This window comes from Oreochromis aureus, linkage group 10 (assembly GCF_013358895.1).
Source record: "Oreochromis aureus strain Israel breed Guangdong linkage group 10, ZZ_aureus, whole genome shotgun sequence".
In the NCBI taxonomy this organism is placed as follows: Eukaryota; Metazoa; Chordata; class Actinopteri; order Cichliformes; family Cichlidae; genus Oreochromis; species Oreochromis aureus.
Window position 1 is genome coordinate 17,023,065 of NC_052951.1, and position 26,285 is coordinate 17,049,349.

General features: G+C 41.1%; 3 long non-coding RNA genes across 3 annotated transcripts; all 3 read right to left on the bottom strand.

The window, feature by feature from the left end:
• Positions 1-9,846: 9,846 nt before the first annotated feature.
• On the bottom strand, positions 9,847-11,023 carry LOC120442299. Its single transcript, XR_005614652.1, has 3 exons — positions 10,968-11,023; positions 10,061-10,132; positions 9,847-9,893 (listed from the first exon to the last, which is right to left on the bottom strand). It is a non-coding gene; the product is annotated as an uncharacterized LOC120442299 (long non-coding RNA).
• A 4,649-nt stretch (positions 11,024-15,672) lies between these two features.
• On the bottom strand, positions 15,673-16,894 carry LOC120442298. Its single transcript, XR_005614651.1, has 3 exons — positions 16,835-16,894; positions 15,931-16,002; positions 15,673-15,762 (listed from the first exon to the last, which is right to left on the bottom strand). It is a non-coding gene; the product is annotated as an uncharacterized LOC120442298 (long non-coding RNA).
• Positions 16,895-16,896: 2 nt separating this feature from the next.
• LOC120442300 lies at positions 16,897-17,589 on the bottom strand. The gene is made up of 3 exons (XR_005614653.1): positions 17,461-17,589; positions 17,152-17,344; positions 16,897-16,937 (listed from the first exon to the last, which is right to left on the bottom strand). It is a non-coding gene; the product is annotated as an uncharacterized LOC120442300 (long non-coding RNA).
• Between the last annotated feature and the right edge of the window lie 8,696 nt (positions 17,590-26,285).

The window sequence follows — 26,285 nt, forward strand, 5'->3', positions numbered from 1 at the left end:
ATATATTGTACATATATTTTACTTTTTAGATTAGCCATTTTATATTTTGCTTGTTTTACGTTATTGTATTTTTGCACAACTCTGTTGCTTGTGAAGCTTGCACACAAGAATTTCACTCACATGTACTGTACCAGTGTACCTGCACATGTGACGTGACAATAAAAGTGATTTGATTTGATTTCTCCACTGAAAAACTACGTTCAGATGAACAGAATCAACCTTTTTACTTACTTAACTGGATAATGAGAATGCATCATGCAAGCACCATAGTATGTCACATGAAGTAGTCTGTAGACAGGCCTCACCCAGTCATTAAATTGTTTGTCAGCTATACAATTACCCTTGAGCTTCTAAGAATAATAGACTATGCATAATGGTTGTGATGTGATGATTCCGTCAAATCCTAGAATTAAAGCAGGAAGTCTACTTTAACACATATGGATATGGTTTGATTTTAAAATCCATTGTGGTGGTGTGAGAGACAGAATTGCAGCGCAATTACAAAGAAACGTGTCCATAAGCTTAGAGAACCAACTGCACCTTACCTTCAGAGGGAGCAGCAGTCTCACTGCTGCAGGCATTATGAGTGGTTCTTCATCTGCTGATTACACAATTTGATTAAGTTTAATATTTGTTACAAACATTTTATCCACAGAAATCAAGCTAGTGGTAACTTACCACAATCTACAGCGTCTTGTAGCTGCGCTGTGTTTGTGGAATCAGCTACTGCATGTACAGGCTCACTGGTGCCACTGCGCTGACATTGTGAGGTGCTGTGTCATCATCTGATTCACTCTCACTGTCCTTTGTTTCAGCATCACTTAATGCAATTTCATCTGAGAAATTGTGGGAAAAAACACAAAAAAAAACCCAACACAAACACAAACCCCCAAAACCTCACATTAACAACGACATATGACAAAATACAGAACAAATACTGGAAATTATACTTTTCCACAGTACATAGTTTTACTATTTAAGGCCACCACTCTGCAGTTTGCCAAATGTTGCAAAGTGATGAAACAACAGACTTCAAGAACCTTAAATCATGGACATTTAACAGAATGGTCTGTGCTTTTGAGGTTTTAATTCTGTTGATAAAGCATAATATTCAACTACTGCCCTAATATTTGCTCCTTTCAATACAAACCTTCAATTTCGATCTCATCCAGTGATTTCCCTGGATCTGGGAAAGATGTCCTTTTCCAGTGTTAAAAGCAGTTTGGAAATCTTGGCCAGCTGTGTTGTGGAACTGGTAATCTGTAGAATTCGCGGTGAACGCGAATATCATGACCCAGGAAATCTGCAACCTGATCAAGTTCATTGTTTTTCAAATTAAGGACTTGTGAGAGTGTGGCAACATGTTTTCTGAGCTGTGTCGATCTTAGATACTCAGGGTGCTTTGCTCCACACTGGTATGCATGAACACGCAAAGAGTCCATTCCTCTGTAATGACTCATTGATCGGGGTCTTACAAAGAGTAGATATTAGTGGCACAAATACCACAGTCAGGCCTCCTACTAACCAGTAGTGACAGAGCATCCAGCATGCTTGGTGTTAGCAGAACTGGAACATTTCTGTCCCTTTTTCCCATTATTTCTATTCTACAGAAATAGTTACAGAGTCTCTGTTCCATTTCTGAAAGCCCCATGGCAACATCTGTGTGGGAGTGCTGTTTTGTCTCTTTCAAGAAAACTTTTGAGGCGCATCTTTGAAACCTCTCCAGAACGTCTTCGATTGAACACAATGATCTGTGAGAGTGTAACTTGTGCAAGTTGGGCATAATTCTGAGCTGTGGCTTCGTTCTCCAAGCTGCAAAAGGCACTTTCTGCAGATTTTTGAAGGTAGTGATGGAGAATCCGAACATCTTCTGTAAAGGGCAATGTTGATGGCTTGTTAAACTTTGCCTCGCTCAGTGTGTTCAAAACCGGGTGAGACACCATCTCGGACCATTTGGAGACATACAACTTCTTGAACCCATCAGTGGACTTGATTAGGGCTTCATCCTCTGTCATGAGGGCACGACAATGGATAATGTCAGACATTTTATGCAGTGTATGTCCCAGTTTCAGCGCAAAGGCTTGGAGTTTTGTATGACAGTGTCTCTTCATCAAAACCTGAAACTTTCTTTACTGCTTGCACAACTCTCTGGAAGTTAGCAGGCTTAATAGCTTCTTCCATGTTATGCACTGAGAATTCTGTGCGCAGAACACAACAACAAACGTCCCGCTTCACGAAGCTTCTGTCGTATATAATCATACTTTGTAGGGTCTTGTCCATGTTTATTGTAGAGGGACTGGGCAAACTGAATAACCGTAAAGTCATTTCGCACAGCTGAGGCAATCTCATCTTGTTTCATAACAGCAAGAACCTTCCACACTCCACTTGACACCTGCGGATAACACTGAGACTCCAGAGTTAAAGCCAGGCCGAGTACTTTGGTTCTTCCAGGTTCTTTATCTGTGTCATCTTTTGGTTTGTTAGGACATCTGGACATGTCTCCAAAGATCCTTGCGAACATACATCCCTTGACAATAAAAAGCAATGAGCAAACTTTCCTCTACTGCTTTAATCTTGGGTCTTCTCTTCACTTTCAGTGGTCCCACTCACCATGCAAAACTGCAGCATTATGCTTAAAATTTCCTTATTTCTCAATTTCTCTAACAGGCTTTTACGCTGCGTTTGAGTCTCTAGGCAGGAAAATGCATGCACAACATCAGGAGCTGTTTTGTGCGTTTTCAGGTGGCGGGAAAATTTTAGCTTGTGGTTTGCCACAAAAATAGCAGTAATTTCTTTTACTTAAAGTCATTTTTTCTGATTCAGTTTCGCAAAGCTCACTTTTATCTTCTGGCTTGTCTTTTGTCAAGTTGTGGATTAAATTTGTTGAATCTGATTGTTCATGCGCTTTGGAGATGTCATCTTGGCATAGCAGACCTTTTGATGTGCTTGGCAATAATGAGATGTCTTTATCTGAATCTTCATCATATGACTCTGAATCTGGCACATATTCTTCTTCTGATATGCTGTGGTTGCCATCATCATCGCTTGATATTTGATCCAGAACTGAATGTGGCAATCCATCCTCCCTGAATATTCAGAAATTTCTTCTTTCTGGAATGTAAGAATAAAAGTTATTTTAATTGATCAATACTTTGAGACAGGTAAAAAAATAAACTGAAAAAGTCAAGCCAAATATGAATGGGATACACACCTGTGTTGACTGGTGACAATTCTGATTTGCCAATTTTGCAAGGCAGGATTTGTGCCAGACCCTAAACAAACTGAAACACATTTTGATAGACTTAATTTAGCTTTGCAGTTCTATTTAAGTGAAGTAGTTTTTGTCAAAGCATTGCAGTAATGTCAAATGCTGAAAAAAACAAAACAAACTGTTCACACTTAAGGATATTTTAATGACTACACATACACTGCTAACCCCCCAAAAAGGACATCCCAGATATGAATGAATGAATTCTTCTTATTAAATACTTTGTTCTTTAGGTAGTTTAATGGCATGAAAATGTGTAGTTGAATGTGTGTGGCCTCCAGATGCCTGTATGACTTCCCTACAATGCCTGGGCATGCTCGGGATGAGGTGGCGGACGGTCTCCTGAAGGATCTCCTCCAAGACCCGGACTAAAGCATCCACCAACCCCTGGACAGTTTGTGGTGGATGGGTGAGACATGATGTCCCAGATGTGCTCAATTGGATTCAGGTCTGGGGAACAGGCGGGCCCAGTACATAGCATCAATGCCTTTGTCATGGAGGAACTGCTGACATACTCCAGCCACATGAGGTCCAGTGTCCTCTCACATTAGGTGGACCCCAGGGCCAAATACACCAGCATGTGGTCTCACAAAGGGTCCGAGGATCTTATCTTGTTACCTAATGACAGTCAGGCTCTCTGGCAGGCACAGAAATGCCACCCACACCATTACTGACCCACTGCCAATATGATCATGCTGGAGGATGTTGCAGGCAGCAGAACGTTCCCCACGGCATCTCCAGACTGTCACATGTGCTCAGTTTGAACCTCCTTTCAGCTGTGAGGAGCATAGGGTGCCAGTGCCGGAGTTGCCAAACTTTGTGTTTTCTGGCAAATGACAAACGTCCTGCATGGTGTTGGGCTGCAAGCTCAATCCCCACTTGTGGACGCTGGACCCTCAAGCCATCTGACCATTTGAGCAGACAGATGCACATTTGTGGCCTGTTTGAGGTCATTTTGCAGGGCTCCTCTTGTTCCTCCTTGCACAAAGGTGGAGTAGCAGTCATGCTGCTGGGTTGTTGCCCTCCTATGGCCTACTCCACATCCAGGTAGCACCTCCATGCTCTGGACACTACATTAACAGACACAGCAAACCTTCTTGCCACAGCTCACATTGATGTGCTACACTAGATGAGCTGCACTACCTGAGCCACTTGTGTGGGTTGTAGACTCTGTCTCATGCTACTACTAAAATGAAATCACCACCAGCATTCAAAAGTGACCATAACATCAGCCAGAAAGCATAGGTGCTGAGAAGTGGTCTGTGTTCAACACCTGCAGAACCAGTCCTTTATTATGGTGAATTGACTATAATTTCCACTTGTCGTCTACTCTATTTGCAAAACAGCATGTGAAACTGGTTGTCAGTGTTACTTCCTAAGTGAACAGTTTGATTTCACAGAAGTGTGAATGACTTTGAGTTACATCGGATTGTTTAAGTGTTCCTTTATTATTTTGAGCAGTTTATGTTATGGAATGGGGAATTGAGGACAATCCCAAGTATACCATTTTACAAGGTCCTGCAACAAAGAGGTAATACTACATTTCTTTAATTAGACGTGACCACCCACTGATTAAAAGGGACCAGTGTTCATTTCAGGTAGTCTTAACTTGTTGAACTCTATTAATGCTTTTACTATATACTGTACCTATTCACTAAATGTCTCACCTTTGCACTTATAGCCAAGCCACTTGAGGAGGAAGCCGGTCCCACACACTGAATGCACTTGTCCAAAGATGATATTGTTGTGCACACCAGGCGATGACTGTGACACTGTTAGCAAAATATTGCAACATTTATTTGTTTTGGACAGTTGGAAAGGTGAGGTGTTTTCAATTCAGTTGCAGATATCAACTAATACACTTCATCCCAGTATAAAATTTGAACATAATCAACCTCTTCACTTTTTTCTACTGGAACCATTTTACTGGGATTAGGGAATTGATTCTTTCACTTTGTTGTTATCTAGAATAGTTAATTGACTTAAAACACTGCAACTTCTTAAAAATGGCACATGCATTCTTATCTGTGTGGAGTGGGTCAGAGTAAAAAAAAAAAAACAACAAAATTTATAAAAACAATCCTTCCTTATTTGCTTATCCTTGCGGCTGGAACCTCTATTCCAAATATGGTGGGTGCACAATGCCTCTCACCCGACTTGTATCTGCCAACTACAACTTCCGCCCAAAGACATGCAGTTAGTGGGGTTTGCTGGACTGGTAATTCTAAATTGCCCATAGGTGTGACTGTGTTAGAGTCTGTCAATGTGATACCTTCATGACAGCCTCTCACTCCAATTAACAACTGATTCCGTGGCAATCATCCATCCTCTTTCACTTATCCTGATCAGGATTGTGGGGTAGCAGGTTTGGGGCCTATACCAGCTACCAAAGGGCAGTACAACCTGGACAGATCACCAGTCTAACATGGAAGGACAGGCATTTGCATCCACACCAAAGGGCAGTTTTGAATCATCAGTTAACCTAACCCCATAAGCTACATCTTTGGACTGTGGGAAGAAGCCAGAGTACACAGCCAGGGAGAACCCATGCACTACAGCAGTAAAACATGCCTAAAACAAGTTAAGCAGTTGTATAGTACTATCTTAATGTTCAAGCCTGAGTTTCAAACCATTTCAACATAGAAACAAAGCACATGCAGTCAGTTCTGCGTGCTGTAGGTCAAACTGTCAAAAAATAAGAGAAGACCCCTCCTAAAACCAGAGTGATGTCACCATGAAGCAAACTTTGACGGAGTCCCCCAATAACAGTGTGGTCCTCCTAAGTCACATTTGGGTGGTTAACACACACACACACACACACGTTATCCAGACTTGCACTTTGAAACAATGAAAAGGACCTACAAGCCACGGTCCATGTAAATCACATTACACCCAGGTGACTGCCAAACACACACACACAGCATCCATAGAGAATGATGATAGATTAAATTATTAGCTCATTAAGTGGTACACTGGATTATATTTACCCTTTCAGGCTCCGGATGTTTCAGGTCCAGATCATTGTTTGGAATGCAGTTTGGTTGCTGACTTTAGGCAGCTCACAGTCTTCTCAATCTGGCTGGTCTCGGTCTTCGTGTGTAACAGATAGAGAATGAAGACAAAAGAACAGTAATCTGACAGTTACTAAAAATGCATCACTCAAGAGGATGAATAAACCATTTCACTATCGGAAAATAGCGTAAGGTACACATCGTGCATGAGAAACATTCATTAAAATCTGTCCTAGGTCAATGTTACCTCTTCAGAATCTTGCACTGAAGAAGAATGCATGGCTTCTGAGCCTTGCTGAGGCATTTCTTCATCAAGATCCTGCAACAAAGAAAAGATGACACAAAGATTAGACCAAGTGCTCTTCTTGCAACAGTACTGGGCAGGCCTGTGCTTCTGTTTTTAATTTGCATGTGTGGGGGCTTTCCACTCAAATGTTTTCTTCTGAAAAATACTGGCTACAATAATTAACAACTGATTCCGTGGCAATCATCCATCCTCTTTCACTTATCCTTATCAGGATTGTGGGGTAGCAGGTTTGGGGCCTATACCAGCTACCAAAGGGCAGTACAACCTGGACAGATCACCAGTCTAACATGGAAGGACAGGCATTTGCATCCACACCAAGGGCAGTTTTGAATCATCAGTTAACCTAACCCCATAAGCTACATCTTTGGACTGTGGGAAGAAGCCAGAGTACACAGCCAGGGAGAACCCATGCACTACAGCAGTAAAACGTGCCTAAAACAAGTAAAAGCAGTTGTATAGTACTATCTTAATGTTCAAGCCTGAGTTTCAAACCATTTCAACATAGAAACAAAGCACATGCAGTCAGTTCTGCGTGCTGTAGGTCAAACTGTCAAAAATAAGAGAAGACCCTCCTAAAACCAGAGTGATGTCACCATGAAGCAAACTTTGACGGAGTCCCCAATAACAGTGTGGTCCTCCTAAGTCACATTTGGGTGGTTAACACACACACACACACACACGTTATCCAGACTTGCACTTTGAAACAATGAAAAGGACCTACAAGCCACGGTCCATGTAAATCACATTACACCCAGGTGACTGCCAAACACACACACACACAGCATCCATAGAGAATGATGATAGATTAAATTATTAGCTCATTAAGTGGTACACTGGATTATATTTACCCTTTCAGGCTCCGGATGTTTCAGGTCCAGATCATTGTTTGGAATGCAGTTTGGTTGCGGCTTTAGGGCAGCTCACAGTCTTCTCAATCTGGCTGGTCTCAGTCTTCGTGTGTAACAGATAGAGAATGAAGACAAAAGAACAGTAATCTGACAGTTACTAAAAATGCATCACTCAAGAGGATGAATAAACCATTTCACTATCGGAAAATAGCGTAAGGTACACATCGTGCATGAGAAACATTCATTAAAATCTGTCCTAGGTCAATGTTACCTCTTCAGAATCTTGCACTGAAGAAGAATGCATGGCTTCTGAGCCTTGCTGAGGCATTTCTTCATCAAGATCCTGCAACAAAAGAAAAGATGACACAAAGATTAGACCAAGTGCTCTTCTTGCAACAGTACTGGGCAGGCCTGTGCTTCTGTTTTTAATTTGCATGTGTGGGGGGGGCTTTCCACTCAAATGTTTTCTTCTGAAAAAATACTGGCTACAATAATTAACAACTGATTCCGTGGCAATCATCCATCCTCTTTCACTTATCCTTATCAGGATTGTGGGGTAGCAGGTTTGGGGCCTATACCAGCTACCAAAGGGCAGTACAACCTGGACAGATCACCAGTCTAACATGGAAGGACAGGCATTTGCATCCACACCAAAGGGCAGTTTTGAATCATCAGTTAACCCTAACCCCATAAGCTACATCTTTGGACTGTGGGAAGAAGCCAGAGTACACAGCCAGGAGAACCCATGCACTACAGCAGTAAAACGTGCCTAAAACAAGTAAAGCAGTTGTATAGTACTATCTTAATGTTCAAGCCTGAGTTTCAAACCATTTCAACATAGAAACAAAGCACATGCAGTCAGTTCTGCGTGCTGTAGGTCAAACTGTCAAAAATAAGAGAAGACCCTCCTAAAACCAGAGTGATGTCACCATGAAGCAAACTTTGACGGAGTCCCCCAATAACAGTGTGGTCCTCCTAAGTCACATTTGGGTGGTTAACACACACACACACATCGTTATCCAGACTTGCACTTTGAAACAATGAAAAGGACCTACAAGCCACGGTCCATGTAAATCACATTACACCCAGGTGACTGCCAAACACACACACACAGCATCCATAGAGAATGATGATAGATTAAATTATTAGCTCATTAAGTGGTACACTGGATTATATTTACCCTTTCAGGCTCCGGATGTTTCAGGTCCAGATCATTGTTTGGAATGCAGTTTGGTTGCGGCTTTAGGCAGCTCACAGTCTTCTCAATCTGGCTGGTCTCAGTCTTCGTGTGTAACAGATAGAGAATGAAGACAAAGAACAGTAATCTGACAGTTACTAAAAATGCATCACTCAAGAGGATGAATAAACCATTTCACTATCGGAAAATAGCGTAAGGTACACATCGCATGAGAAACATTCATTAAAATCTGTCCTAGGTCAATGTTACCTCTTCAGAATCTTGCACTGAAGAAGAATGCATGGCTTCTGAGCCTTGCTGAGGCATTTCTTCATCAAGATCCTGCAACAAAGAAAAGATGACACAAAGATTAGACCAAGTGCTCTTCTTGCAACAGTACTGGGCAGGCCTGTGCTTCTGTTTTTAATTTGCATGTGTGGGGGGCTTTCCACTCAAATGTTTTCTTCTGAAAAAATACTGGCTACAATAATTAACAACTGATTCCGTGGCAATCATCCATCCTCTTTCACTTATCCTTATCAGGATTGTGGGGTAGCAGGTTTGGGGCCTATACCAGCTACCAAAGGGCAGTACAACCTGGACAGATCACCAGTCTAACATGGAAGGACAGGCATTTGCATCCACACCAAAGGGCAGTTTTGAATCATCAGTTAACCTAACCCCATAAGCTACATCTTTGGACTGTGGGAAGAAGCCAGAGTACACAGCCAGGGAGAACCCATGCACTACAGCAGTAAACGTGCCTAAAACAAGTAAAGCAGTTGTATAGTACTATCTTAATGTTCAAGCCTGAGTTTCAAACCATTTCAACATAGAAACAAAGCACATGCAGTCAGTTCTGCGTGCTGTAGGTCAAACTGTCAAAAAATAAGAGAAGACCCCTCCTAAAACCAGAGTGATGTCACCATGAAGCAAACTTTGACGGAGTCCCCCAATAACAGTGTGGTCCTCCTAAGTCACATTTGGGTGGTTAACACACACACACACACACGTTATCCAGACTTGCACTTTGAAACAATGAAAAGGACCTACAAGCCACGGTCCATGTAAATCACATTACACCCAGGTGACTGCCAAACACACACACACAGCATCCATAGAGAATGATGATAGATTAAATTATTAGCTCATTAAGTGGTACACTGGATTATATTTACCCTTTCAGGCTCCGGATGTTTCAGGTCCAGATCATTGTTTGGAATGCAGTTTGGTTTAGCGACTTTAGGCAGCTCACAGTCTTCTCAATCTGGCTGGTCTCAGTCTTCGTGTGTAACAGATAGAGAATGAAGACAAAAGAACAGTAATCTGACAGTTACTAAAATGCATCACTCAAGAGGATGAATAAACCATTTCACTATCGGAAAATAGCGTAAGGTACACATCGTGCATGAGAAACATTCATTAAAATCTGTCCTAGGTCAATGTTACCTCTTCAGAATCTTGCACTGAAGAAGAATGCATGGCTTCTGAGCCTTGCTGAGGCATTTCTTCATCAAGATCCTGCAACAAAGAAAAGATGACACAAAGATTAGACCAAGTGCTCTTCTTGCAACAGTACTGGGCAGGCCTGTGCTTCTGTTTTTAATTTGCATGTGTGGGGGGGCTTTCCACTCAAATGTTTTCTTCTGAAAAAATACTGGCTACAATAATTAACAACTGATTCCGTGGCAATCATCCATCCTCTTTCACTTATCCTTATCAGGATTGTGGGGTAGCAGGTTTGGGGCCTATACCAGCTACCAAAGGGCAGTACAACCTGGACAGATCACCAGTCTAACATGGAAGGACAGGCATTTGCATCCACACCAAAGGGCAGTTTTGAATCATCAGTTAACCTAACCCCATAAGCTACATCTTTGGACTGTGGGAAGAAGCCAGAGTACACAGCCAGGAGAACCCATGCACTACAGCAGTAAAACGTGCCTAAAACAAGTAAAGCAGTTGTATAGTACTATCTTAATGTTCAAGCCTGAGTTTCAAACCATTTCAACATAGAAACAAAGCACATGCAGTCAGTTCTGCGTGCTGTAGGTCAAACTGTCAAAAAATAAGAGAAGACCCTCCTAAAACCAGAGTGATGTCACCATGAAGCAAACTTTGACGGAGTCCCCAATAACAGTGTGGTCCTCCTAAGTCACATTTGGGTGGTTAACACACACACACACACGTTATCCAGACTTGCACTTTGAAACAATGAAAAGGACCTACAAGCCACGGTCCATGTAAATCACATTACACCCAGGTGACTGCCAAACACACACACACACAGCATCCATAGAGAATGATGATAGATTAAATTATTAGCTCATTAAGTGGTACACTGGATTATATTTACCCTTTCAGGCTCCGGATGTTTCAGGTCCAGATCATTGTTTGGAATGCAGTTTGGTTTGCGGCTTTAGGCAGCTCACAGTCTTCTCAATCTGGCTGGTCTCAGTCTTCGTGTGTAACAGATAGAGAATGAAGACAAAAGAACAGTAATCTGACAGTTACTAAAATGCATCACTCAAGAGGATGAATAAACCATTTCACTATCGGAAAATAGCGTAAGGTACACATCGTGCATGAGAAACATTCATTAAAATCTGTCCTAGGTCAATGTTACCTCTTCAGAATCTTGCACTGAAGAAGAATGCATGGCTTCTGAGCCTTGCTGAGGCATTTCTTCATCAAGATCCTGCAACAAAGAAAAGATGACACAAAGATTAGACCAAGTGCTCTTCTTGCAACAGTACTGGGCAGGCCTGTGCTTCTGTTTTTAATTTGCATGTGGGGGGCTTTCCACTCAAATGTTTTCTTCTGAAAAATACTGGCTACAATAATTAACAACTGATTCCGTGGCAATCATCCATCCTCTTTCACTTATCCTTATCAGGATTGTGGGGTAGCAGGTTTGGGGCCTATACCAGCTACCAAAGGGCAGTACAACCTGGACAGATCACCAGTCTAACATGGAAGGACAGGCATTTGCATCCACACCAAAGGGCAGTTTTGAATCATCAGTTAACCTAACCCCATAAGCTACATCTTTGGACTGTGGGAAGAAGCCAGAGTACACAGCCAGGGAGAACCCATGCACTACAGCAGTAAAACGTGCCTAAAACAAGTAAAGCAGTTGTATAGTACTATCTTAATGTTCAAGCCTGAGTTTCAAACCATTTCAACATAGAAACAAAGCACATGCAGTCAGTTCTGCGTGCTGTAGGTCAAACTGTCAAAAATAAGAGAAGACCCTCCTAAAACCAGAGTGATGTCACCATGAAGCAAACTTTGACGGAGTCCCCAATAACAGTGTGGTCCTCCTAAGTCACATTTGGGTGGTTAACACACACACACACACACGTTATCCAGACTTGCACTTTGAAACAATGAAAAGGACCTACAAGCCACGGTCCATGTAAATCACATTACACCCAGGTGACTGCCAAACACACACACACAGCATCCATAGAGAATGATGATAGATTAAATTATTAGCTCATTAAGTGGTACACTGGATTATATTTACCCTTTCAGGCTCCGGATGTTTCAGGTCCAGATCATTGTTTGGAATGCAGTTTGGTTGCGGCTTTAGGCAGCTCACAGTCTTCTCAATCTGGCTGGTCTCAGTCTTCGTGTGTAACAGATAGAGAATGAAGACAAAAGAACAGTAATCTGACAGTTACTAAAATGCATCACTCAAGAGGATGAATAAACCATTTCACTATCGGAAAATAGCGTGGGTACACATCGTGCATGAGAAACATTCATTAAAATCTGTCCTAGGTCAATGTTACCTCTTCAGAATCTTGCACTGAAGAAGAATGCATGGCTTGAGCCTTGCTGAGGCATTTCTTCATCAAGATCCTGCAACAAAGAAAAGATGACACAAAGATTAGACCAAGTGCTCTTCTTGCAACAGTACTGGGCAGGCCTGTGCTTCTGTTTTTAATTTGCATGTGTGGGGGCTTTCCACTCAAATGTTTTCTTCTGAAAAATACTGGCTACAATAATTAACAACTGATTCCGTGGCAATCATCCATCCTCTTTCACTTATCCTTATCAGGATTGTGGGGTAGCAGGTTTGGGGCCTATACCAGCTACCAAAGGGCAGTACAACCTGGACAGATCACCAGTCTAACATGGAAGGACAGGCATTTGCATCCACACCAAAGGGCAGTTTTGAATCATCAGTTAACCTAACCCCATAAGCTACATCTTTGGACTGTGGGAAGAAGCCAGAGTACACAGCCAGGGAGAACCCATGCACTACAGCAGTAAAACGTGCCTAAAACAAGTAAAGCAGTTGTATAGTACTATCTTAATGTTCAAGCCTGAGTTTCAAACCATTTCAACATAGAAACAAAGCACATGCAGTCAGTTCTGCGTGCTGTAGGTCAAACTGTCAAAAAATAAGAAGACCCTCCTAAAACCAGAGTGATGTCACCATGAAGCAAACTTTGACGGAGTCCCCAACAACAGTGTGGTCCTCCTAAGTCACATTTGGGTGGTTAACACACACACACACACACACGTTATCCAGACTTGCACTTTGAAACAATGAAAAGGACCTACAAGCCACGGTCCATGTAAATCACATTACACCCAGGTGACTGCCAAACACACACACAGCATCCATAGAGAATGATGATAGATTAAATTATTAGCTCATTAAGTGGTACACTGGATTATATTTACCCTTTCAGGCTCCGGATGTTTCAGGTCCAGATCATTGTTTGAATGCAGTTTGGTTGCGGCTTTAGGCAGCTCACAGTCTTCTCAATCTGGCTGGTCTCAGTCTTCGTGTGTAACAGATAGAGAATGAAGACAAAAGAACAGTAATCTGACAGTTACTAAAAATGCATCACTCAAGAGGATGAATAAACCATTTCACTATCGGAAAATAGCGTAAGGTACACATCGTGCATGAGAAACATTCATTAAAATCTGTCCTAGGTCAATGTTACCTCTTCAGAATCTTGCACTGAAGAAGAATGCATGGCTTCTGAGCCTTGCTGAGGCATTTCTTCATCAAGATCCTGCAACAAAGAAAAGATGACACAAAGATTAGACCAAGTGCTCTTCTTGCAACAGTACTGGGCAGGCCTGTGCTTCTGTTTTTAATTTGCATGTGTGGGGGCTTTCCACTCAAATGTTTTCTTCTGAAAAATACTGGCTACAATAATTAACAACTGATTCCGTGGCAATCATCCATCCTCTTTCACTTATCCTTATCAGGATTGTGGGGTAGCAGGTTTGGGGCCTATACCAGCTACCAAAGGGCAGTACAACCTGGACAGATCACCAGTCTAACATGGAAGGACAGGCATTTGCATCCACACCAAAGGGCAGTTTTGAATCATCAGTTAACCCAAACCCCATAAGCTACATCTTTGGACTGTGGGAAGAAGCCAGAGTACACAGCCAGGGAGAACCCATGCACTACAGCAGTAAACGTGCCTAAAACAAGTTAAGCAGTTGTATAGTACTATCTTAATGTTCAAGCCTGAGTTTCAAACCATTTCAACATAGAAACAAAGCACATGCAGCCAGTTCTGCGTGCTGTAGGTCAAACTGTCAAAAAATAAGAGAAGACCCTCCTAAAACCAGAGTGATGTCACCATGAAGCAAACTTTGACGGAGTCCCCAATAACAGTGTGGTCCTCCTAAGTCACATTTGGGTGGTTAACACACACACACACACACGTTATCCAGACTTGCACTTTGAAACAATGAAAAGGACCTACAAGCCACGGTCCATGTAAATCACATTACACCCAGGTGACTGCCAAACACACACACACAGCATCCATAGAGAATGATGATAGATTAAATTATTAGCTCATTAAGTGGTACACTGGATTATATTTACCCTTTCAGGCTCCGGATGTTTCAGGTCCAGATCATTGTTTGGAATGCAGTTTGGTTGCGGCTTTAGGCAGCTCACAGTCTTCTCAATCTGGCTGGTCTCAGTCTTCGTGTGTAACAGATAGAGAATGAAGACAAAAGAACAGTAATCTGACAGTTACTAAAAATGCATCACTCAAGAGGATGAATAAACCATTTCACTATCGGAAAATAGCGTAAGGTACACATCGTGCATGAGAAACATTCATTAAAATCTGTCCTAGGTCAATGTTACCTCTTCAGAATCTTGCACTGAAGAAGAATGCATGGCTTCTGAGCCTTGCTGAGGCATTTCTTCATCAAGATCCTGCAACAAAGAAAAGATGACACAAAGATTAGACCAAGTGCTCTTCTTGCAACAGTACTGGGCAGGCCTGTGCTTCTGTTTTTAATTTGCATGTGTGGGGGCTTTCCACTCAAATGTTTTCTTCTGAAAAATACTGGCTACAATAATTAACAACTGATTCCGTGGCAATCATCCATCCTCTTTCACTTATCCTTATCAGGATTGTGGGGTAGCAGGTTTGGGGCCTATACCAGCTACCAAAGGGCAGTACAACCTGGACAGATCACCAGTCTAACATGGAAGGACAGGCATTTGCATCCACACCAAAGGGCAGTTTTGAATCATCAGTTAACCTAACCCCATAAGCTACATCTTTGGACTGTGGGAAGAAGCCAGAGTACACAGCCAGGGAGAACCCATGCACTACAGCAGTAAAACGTGCCTAAAACAAGTTAAGCAGTTGTATAGTACTATCTTAATGTTCAAGCCTGAGTTTCAAACCATTTCAACATAGAAACAAAGCACATGCAGCCAGTTCTGCGTGCTGTAGGTCAAACTGTCAAAAATAAGAGAAGACCCTCCTAAAACCAGAGTGATGTCACCATGAAGCAAACTTTGACGGAGTCCCCAATAACAGTGTGGTCCTCCTAAGTCACATTTGGGTGGTTAACACACACACACACACACACACGTTATCCAGACTTGCACTTTGAAACAATGAAAAGGACCTACAAGCCACGGTCCATGTAAATCACATTACACCCAGGTGACTGCCAAACACACACACACAGCATCCATAGAGAATGATGATAGATTAAATTATTAGCTCATTAAGTGGTACACTGGATTATATTTACCCTTTCAGGCTCGGATGTTTCAGGTCCAGATCATTGTTTGGAATGCAGTTTGGTTGCGGCTTTAGGCAGCTCACAGTCTTCTCAATCTGGCTGGTCTCAGTCTTCGTGTGTAACAGATAGAGAATGAAGACAAAAGAACAGTAATCTGACAGTTACTAAAAATGCATCACTCAAGAGGATGAATAAACCATTTCACTATCGGAAAATAGCGTAAGGTACACATCGTGCATGAGAAACATTCATTAAAATCTGTCCTAGGTCAATGTTACCTCTTCAGAATCTTGCACTGAAGAAGAATGCATGGCTTCTGAGCCTTGCTGAGGCATTTCTTCATCAAGATCCTGCAACAAAGAAAAAGATGACACAAAGATTAGACCAAGTGCTCTTCTTGCAACAGTACTGGGCAGGCCTGTGCTTCTGTTTTTAATTTGCATGTGTGGGGGCTTTCCACTCAAATGTTTTCTTCTGAAAAATACTGGCTACAATAATTAACAACTGATTCCGTGGCAATCATCCATCCTCTTTCACTTATCCTTATCAGGATTGTGGGGTAGCAGGTTTGGGGCCTATACCAGCTACCAAAGGGCAGTACAACCTGGACAGATCACCAGTCTAACATGGAAGGACAGGCATTTGCATCCACACCAAAGGGCAGTTTTGAATCATCAGTTAACCTAACCCCATAAGCTACATCTTTGGACTGTGGGAAGAAGCCAGAGTACACAGCCAGGGAGAACCCATGCACTACAGCAGTAAACGTGCCTAAAACAAGTTAAGCAGTTGTATAGTACTATCTTAATGTTCAAGCCTGAGTTTCAAACCATTTCAACATAGAAACAAAGCACATGCAGTCAGTTCTGCGTGCTGTAGGTCAAACTGTCAAAAATAAGAGAAGACCCTCCTAAAACCAGAGTGATGTCACCATGAAGCAAACTTTGACGGAGTCCCCAATAACAGTGTGGTCCTCCTAAGTCACATTTGGGTGGTTAACACACACACACACACACGTTATCCAGACTTGCACTTTGAAACAATGAAAAGGACCTACAAGCCACGGTCCATGTAAATCACATTACACCCAGGTGACTGCCAAACACACACACACAGCATCCATAGAGAATGATTATAGATTAAATTATTAGCTCATTAAGTGGTACACTGGATTATATTTACCCTTTCAGGCTCTGGATGTTTCAGGTCCAGATCATTGTTTGGAATGCAGTTTGGTTGCGGACTTTAGGCAGCTCACAGTCTTCTCAATCTGGCTGGTCTCAGCCTTCGTGTGTAACAGATAGAGAATGAAAATACATTTATATCACTGGATGCTCGGCTGCATTGCTATAGTGACCAAAGGCACAGTAGGTGATACTCAATTTCAATGGAAAACTAGATGCCCTAAGTCACGTTAAGCCAATTTGAGTTGGTACAAATGTAACAATGGCTTACGGTATGCAATTTATCAGTTCCAAAAAGTACAATTGTAGAAATACCTTGCATCTCCAGGGCCAATCCGAGTCACCATAATTATAGTCTATTTCTTCGCCTGGACTTATGTCTCTGCTTGCAAATAAGCATAGATGAGGCTTTCCATTGATATTTAATATTTTCATTTTAGCACTTGGACTGATGTGGTTGTCGTTGACAAGTCTGCCTAATGACCCATCTTCTTGAGATGCATCCACACTGTGGGGTTAGGCAAAAAGTATTAGCTTAACTAGTTTTTGTTAGGAAGCTTTTTTCATAAATCAAAAGCAATGTGTAATTTAATCTTAATCAAACTACACTGATATAATACGCACCACCAGAGTTTTCCATCAAACTTGAATTCAAACATGAACACCTTCAGGCTGTCATGATAAACACTGTGTCTCCGCTCACATTCTTCTTTTGGTATGAGTTTACCTCTGTATTCCAAAAGGAAGTCTCCTTTTGGAATGGAACAGTCGTGAAAATGCCCCGACCTGAATTGCAGAGGCATACCAAGTGAGTGACAAAAGACAAAGTGACAAACTCCAAATCTAATCCAAACTAAAGACCAACTTACCTTTGAAGGCATTTATGTAGTGGATATCAAGTCCCAGTTTGTCCCTTCCAGCAGAAACATGACAGACTGCATCCTCCGTGGAGGAATGCGTCTCTTCGCATGTTCTCCTGTACGCTTTGATTGCCTGTATTACCAAAGCATATAAAGTATTACGATTATCGTCATCATTGTCATCATCATCAGTAGTAGTGGAACTAGCAGTAGTGTAGTTTACAGCATAAACACAGCTGACTTATTCATAGTCCTAATTTATGCCTTCTTTAAAATGTTAAAAGCCAAGTTCTCAAAATGGCGACATGTGACATTTCTGTAATGGCGACTGCAGAGAGTGATACAAGTACTGAGAAAGCTTAGGCATCAAAATTGTAAGAAGTTTTAATTCAGGCATATAAATAAATACACGATTAAATACACTTATACCCCTTGCTTTTATTTTAGGGCTGTCAGCAGAATGGACAGACATTGGACAAACTGCCCGAAATTAGCTGACAGCGACATCAGGGATTTTGACTCAGACTGCGCTGGTTTAATTGTTAATCACGTTAGTCGCGATGTCGGCATTAACACGTTTAAGCCACATTAATGCTTTAACACCGAGTAAATCCTAACACGGGTTAGCCCGCTTTATCGCGTTGACGCGTTAGTCATCAGCCCTATTTTATTTACTCAATGACAAACGCTGAGGCAGTTTTACTTCTTCAAAAACTAGCTAACAGTCCATAAAGCATATATTAAAACAGTTTAATATAAGCCTGTGCACCTATAATTTCATATAGTATTAAAGTCATGGTGCATTTTACATTAAAAAGGCTTACCTTTGTGCTTTTAATCAGTCTTCGTATTGCCGTCGACATGTACTTGTTAAAGGGCACGCGCAAATCGTATCCGGTAGGTACCGCCTATATATATAGCCTACCAATCACAATGACTTCCGGCCGTGTGTATTGAAAACGTGTATTAAATTGTAGTACTTACACATCCACTCTAACTCGAAACGTCGCTGTGCAATAAACTGGAATACACAAAAATCAGATGAGTGGTATAGGTGGACTTTTAAGAAAATCAGAAAATCTTTTAATTATAGTTTAATAAATAAATTTACACTAGAGTTTAAGCAAATACAGGTCAAAAGATAAATAATGACCTCATAAGAAGTAGAAAAAATTATTATTTAGACACTTAAAATGCATTTACAATTCATGTTTTAGGGGACACATGAATACACAGCAAAAAGTCGAAATGTCCCTGTAGCCCAGGTACAGCGTCAGGTCAAATGTCCATCCAGACCACATAGACGCACGCACACACACACACACACACACACACACACACACACACACACACACACACACATAAAGAGACAAAATCATTACTGAGAAGCAGAAACCAGAAAGGAAGTAAAGTGATATTTTTGGCAAACGTTTCTGGGGAAAGGTTCTGGGGTTAGATGGGGATCTTTTGCCAGTTGCTCACATCTCATTTATTATCATTTAAACCAGTAGTTTTTAAAACTGAAAAGTGTGTACTTAAAACCAACTAAAGAAGAAAATGAAAAATTTCCATACAGACCAGATTATTTCTCTAAGTGTGTAAGAGCAGGATTGATTAAGGCCTCCTTTCTTTCAGTGCTGCAATCACTTACCATGCTCATGCCATCTTCTTGGTTTGAATGCATGTTCTTATCTGCTTGGAAAACTACACATAATGTGCCTTCAGACTCCTCCATAATAAAGAATTTGAGGGAGTTATACCCTTATTCCCCACATTCTTGAGCGATACTGAAATTACATTTCCCTCTCTACAGTTCCTCACTCAACGGTGATCCGCAACGTTACCAGGGTTATTTCAGTGGAACCATCTATCACTACCGTAAAAAGAGTCATCGAAGGGGACCCTTCACTTACCGAAGTCACCAGAGTCATAGAACAGGACTCTGCAGTTTCCAAAGTCACCAGGGTCATTGAAGGGAAGCCTGCACAGACCAAAGTCACCAGGGTCATTGAAGGGAAGCCTGCACAGACCAAAGTCACCAGGGTCATTGAAGGGAAGCCTGCACAGACCAAAGTCACCAGGGTCATTGAAGGGAAGCCTACACAGACCAAAGTCACCAGGGTCATTGAAGGACAGCCTCCCATTACCAAAGTTACAAGAGTTATTGATGGTAATTTTCTTCAAAAATGCTTATATCATTCATTTTCCATCCTAGATGATCAAATTTGAAGCTCACAAAGTTTTTGGAACAGATTTGATGATGTTGCCTTGAATCACAGGTGCCAATGTTGGTGGAGAAGGCAGCACAGGTGAGTTTCCTTTGCATGTTTACTGATTTGAAGACTGTAATAGCATTAATCTTAGAGCGTTCATGCACCTTCTAACAGATCTGCATGATGATATTAGCCACTGTGTGCCATTGTCATCTAATGCAGATTTAATTTCACCTTCCATCTCATTTTTATGTGGTGATCAGCTACTAAGTCAGATACTGTTTTCCTGGTTTGTACCATTCTTTGTCTTGAGTTAATCCTTTTGTGAATGACTCATGTCAGGCTCAATTCAGTAACTACTCTCACTTCCTCTGTGGTGTATACAGTATTTCTTAGAAATAATGATGACCAGAAGAAGAGAGAAGGCATTGTAAAGCACATGCAGTGACGGTCTTCATCAATTTCTTTTATTGTAAGGCCTAAAGTTTGGATTTTGACTGCCGGTAGAAGCAAACCAGTGATGTGGATTGTTTACATCCAGTCCTTCTCTGGCTGGCTAAGTGGCAGCCAAAGCCTCCATTGCTGCTTGAACCTGTCATCTCAGTTTGTCAGATTTGTGAAAGCATCCACGACTGCTGTGTTTGACGGGGTGAACAATGGCAGACTCAAATCCTGACAGAGATCACAGGAACTGAGCTGCAAGGTTCTACAAGACACTTTCAAAAAGTGTCTTGTAGTGGTGGAAGGAAATGTGATCCTTCAACAGACTAATCAACATAATCAACAGAGTAAACAGACAGGTGGGAGGTGTTGTTTGATGAAGGTTCAGATGGCTGGATCATAATTTGAGGTTGGAACTAGAGATCAAACATACAAGCAAAACACTAAAGAGAGAGGAGTTAGCAATTATACTGCACTGCTTGATAAAGCACTCTCAGCAGTGAGGCTCATGACTGAGGTACCCAAAAGACGGATTAGTGTTGATTGGAGCAAGATTTACCCGAAAATGATTTAGTATTCATTTCGGACTGGATACACCAAACTGCTCTTTATTGTTTTTGTGTTTGTTTGTGTCCGGGACAGCTAGATATGTACTGCACGGAGAGCACTGTTTAGCAGCCTGGTTCATGGGATTGCACAGAATATGACGACAATCTTTGGCAAGCATGCAGAGAACATGGGTTCATTGGAATTCCATCCTAGTATAAATGTGATTGTTTCTTAGGGGAGGTTGCACATCCTCTATGTTGTGACATGTATGTGTGAGAATTGTGGAGTGTGCAAATTATATTATTGTATTATCAGACCACTAGGCCATTGTCTTTTTGGGTACAGGGGCAGGTGATGTTTCAGCTGCTTTTCTGGTGTCTTGCAGCTTGTTTCCTGGGCTAATGGTACTGTGCATCTGTGTGCGATTTGTGTATGTTCATAAGCTTACCCATGTGTGCTTGACTCTGTGTTGGTGGTGCCGGAGGAGGTGTTTCATGGGGTGTATGTGCCTGTCAGTCTGTCCATTTGTCAGTCAGTACTTGTACAGTTGCTAAGTCGTTAAATGACTTTCAACACCCTTCTCCACTGCCGGTCTGAAGGTGGAGCCAGACACACCACGGCGAACGAGCCTCAGATCATTGAGGGTAATGTGTCCTCCCATAAACACTTCATACCAAATAGGTTTATTTCAAACGTTTAATTTCCTTTGTTCCTTAAAATGATCATGATTATAAATCTATATTCAGTGCAAGTGGATACCTCAAGGTGGGAAAGTAATTATGAAGCCTTTTTAAAACTGATTTGACTCAGAACATGATTTAGGATTTTAGATGTAATGGTTTTGTTTCGAACGTTCAGGCCCAGACTTTTCCAGGATCACTACAATCCACGGAGACCCAAGTCTGATCGATGAGGAGTCTGAGAGAATTAGCAGAATCATTAAAGGTAAGTGTTTTGACTTTAATTTTGTGACATACTTGTCTGTATATCCCAAATATACCAGCTAACCATATTATCTCTTAATTTCACAGAAGGAGGTAGATTTGCTGCTGCCAGGAAAGCTCCAGGTAACAGTATAATTACTTGCTGATTCACAGTCTTTATCTTCTTAATAAACTTTGTTCCCTCTGCTTCGTCTTTTTCAGCTGGAATGAAGAGGCGGGCAAGGCTGGTCAGGCGTCACCATAAGCGAAGGGAGTGAATCTTGCAGAAAGATAAACGCGTAGGGCTCACCACAAGGATTGTATGCATCTCCAGCGCTCCTGGTCGAGCAGTGGTGGATTGAAAAACTGCAGACTGAGATTAAATTAATTTAGCCATTTCTTAATCCAGAGAATCGTTACGTTTGTTTGTTATTCCATTTGAAGCGCGGTTGGTGTAATAGCCATACGATTAAACTCTATATTTCCATAATGTTGGTGTGTAAGGAATAGTGATTTTTAATGTGGGGCAAAATAGGGTGAAAGGTGAGATATATTCTACGAGGATTTTTTTTTTCAATATCACTTTGCAAACAGATTAGTTGGAAAGAGTTTTGTATTCTTTTTGTTTGTTGTTTGTTGTTTTTTTGTCATATGGTGCTGTTTTAAATAGTGTTTTGCAACCGGTAGATCTTCTACTGTACCTCTGTAAATTATGGCATGATCATTTTAAAATGCCACGATGGGGTTTTTTTCAGTTCTCATGACTGTGTTAGATCGACAGATGTTTCATACTTTTGATTGGGAACTTGACTCGTGTATGTCTATACACAATCAGACTTTAGAATCTTATGTTTGTATCTCACAAACAAGTGACTAATAAATGTGTAACTACAATGCAGATTATGACTTAAGAAATTCCTTTCATCTACTTTTCCAATCTGTCTGTAGAGCTACATAGTGTATATCTATATACTGAAAGTAAACTGCTGGTCAAAAAAACCCCTAAAAAACATAAAGCAATCAAAATGTTTTCGAGAGTATTAACACTAAATCAGATGAGCAATCACATCCTCAGACAGATGTCTATAACCTAAGTTTAATTTTCATAAGAATCCATAGACCTGAAATCAAATGTAACACTGAATAACTTTTTTGCTATTTTTTAAATAGTTTAAATGAGAAATGTTCACAATTATATCTCATGTATATTATTACATCACCCAAAGTATTATCACTTACAGTGTATTGTTAATATGTTAATATGAGTATAACATGCAGGTTAAAATGAACAAAACAAAAGAAAGTTTTACACAGTTATTATTGTGTACTTAGTCCTGATTGTGTCTACTAATGTACAGGTAACATCTTCAAGAAATGTAGTATCAAGCACGCTTCATCTGCAAATCTGACAGTAGCCCTGGCAGCTACCTGTTGAGGTCTGATGACTTTGCTGTCATATCTTACAATCTCTATCTGACTGAATTGTTCAAAATATTTTGAAAGCAAAATTTTGGACCAATTTCACTTTTGGATTTCAACCAAGGAGTGTCTGATTAGAATGTGATTTGAGGAATTACACAACTTTACAGCGAAATATTTTAACTGCAGCACATGCACATGCACTGATTGACCTCATGTTTTTCTGGCTTACTTTTACATTACGCAAGAAGCCTCTGTCCATGGTGTAGCTCTTTAGTAATATCATTTAAATGACTGGTGGCAACTTGCCTCTGAAAAGTTTGCACAAGGAATGGTTGCTTAACATCACAAGGCCCTGATAAAACACATTGCAGCTCACTCTGTGTTTTCAGCATGTTTGTGTTCTCTTCTTTCATTCACAGACAGAAAAATACTGAATATCTGTGTTATTATGAGGATAATTACGTGTGATAGTAACAGAGGATATATAATTAATTAATTAATTGGGGATAATTTAATCCTAAATACATTATTATTTAGGATTAAATAATTATTATTATCATTATTACTATTATTATTATTATTGTTGTTGTTGTTGTTGTTGTTATTACAAAACAGACCTGGCCCACTTAAACATATGGTGAGGGTGTGCTTGGAAAGCCTGGCAGTGGCCCCGGCCCGCAAGATCTTCAATGCACACCTCCAGAAGAGTTTCAACAGCATTCCAGGGGAGACTTGGGACATTGAGTCACCTTTGTTGCTGCAGCCGCTGCACTGAGCTGCGGCCACAAGGTGGTTGGCGCCTGTCGTGGTGGGAAAGTCTATGCCAGGGTACTGGAAAGGAGAGTCTCTCCGTTAGTTGAACCTCGGATACAGGAGGAACAATGCGGTTTTCGTCCAGGCCGTGGAACACTGGACCAGCTCTTTCTCCTCTCAAGGATACTTGAGGGTGCATGGGAGTTTGCCCACCCAGTCTACATGTGGTTTGTGGACTTGGAGAAGGCATTCGACCGTGTCCCTCAGAGTGTCCTGTGGGAGGTGCTTTGGGAGTATGGGGTGTCTGGCCCATTGCTACGGGCCATTCGATCATTATACAACCGTTGAAAGAGCTTGGTCCACATAGCCGGCAATATATGGGACTCGTTCTGTGGGTTTGCTGGGTGATGGACTCAGAGAGGGCTGCCCTTTGTCACCGATTCTGTTTGTAATTTTAATGGACAGAATTTCTAGCCGTAGCCAAGTGGCGGAAGGCTTTCAGTTGGGTTGTTCTCAGAATCTCATCTTTGCTTTTTGCAGATGATGTGGTTCATCAGGTGATGGCCTCCAGCTCGCAATGGAACGGTTCGCAGCTGAGTGTGAAGTGGTGGGAATGAGATTCAGCACCTGGAGTGGTGGTGGAGTGCCCACTCCAGGTCAGGGACGAGTTCCTACCCCAAGTGGTGAAGTTTAAGTATCTTGAGGCCTTGTCCACAGGTGATGAGAGAAAGGAGCGGGAGTTCGACAAACGGATTGGTGCTGCGGCTGCAGTGATGCGGACGCTATATTGGTCGAGCTGTGGGTAGTGACTGAAAGAACGAGATCGCGGATACAAGCAGTGGAAATGGGCTACCTCGAAAGGGTGGCTGGCCTCTCCCTCAGATAGGTTGAGAAGTACACAGATAACATTATCAACCAAATAATGAACTTTGCGCTCCAGCTATCTTAACTGCAGTTTCTTATGGAGTGTTGTACAAAATGAACATATCTCCAGTATTTTTCATTGCATTTGTTATGATTCAGTGTAACACATTTAATATTGAAAGTTAGATGGAGAAAGATCAAACTTTGCATACACAAAGGACCATAATAAATTAACAAAAAACAAAATCAGCCCTGAATTATTGCAAAGTAATAAAACTGATTATTTAATTTAATAATTTAATGAGGCTCTCTTAAATCTGGTTCTTATGTTAATTCATCATCCATAATAAATCAGCCCCAAAATGTTTTTTTTTTAATTGCTTGATTAGCAAAGATATATCATCGTTATTACTATTGTGCCACATGCACTGCTCCCTGCATTGATCCCTGTACACTTACTTCCATCATGTAGACACATTCTGGCCAAATTTTTATGTACTGAAACTGCGCTATATCTCCTGGGCTCTGACCCAAAGGATCCGTACACTCTTCCCCATCAATGCCAGACAGCTCTGCTGTTGATGCTCCAACTCTAAATTAAAACCAGCTGACCATAGCTGCAGATCTAAAATTTATGGAACTCAAGGATAGTCTGCAGAGACAAACAGCAAAGTGGCATCCAGGATTCACTTTAAGATTAATGTACTGTGACATCTAGCATTTACAAATGACTCCAAATATGTCACTGCTACTAATCATACTATGCGATTTCTTTCTGCTGTTGCATATTACATACAAAGACTAATATGCTACATTAAAGTAAATTGTTTGCAGGTGGTATCTTTAACAAATGAGGAGTCAAACCAGAACTTGAAAAATATAAATTAAGAAAACATCAAAAGGAAATGTCTTCACTTTTATAGCATAAACATCATAGTTTGGCAGTAGAGGAGATATGAAATGTCATAACATTGGATCTGTATAAGGTTGCCATATTACACGTGAATAGCAAATAAGTATAAAATGCATACAGTACATCTGTACTGTACACTGTGCAAACAGATCATCAGGAATCTTTTTGATTGTGAAAATTTATAATGGTGCAAACAAATATAGAAGAGTAAAAACTGAGTCTTCTAAAGCATCTAAAAGAGAAATGTTTTTCGTGTTCCCAAGAATATAAGGCCAAACATGAAATACCCAGCCCTGTGATACTTTATGTATGAAAATAATTATCATCCTTCCTGTCAGAAAACAAAGTCTACCTTCAACATTTTTTATACATATATATTTAGTTTATATTGAACTGTAATTTAAACAAAAATTGAATTTAAACTATAATCATTTAAAGAAAACAACACTGAGTAGAGAAGCATTTCCAGTCGTAAACACTGCAGGTGCTGCTGAGTATGCCGCATGATCCA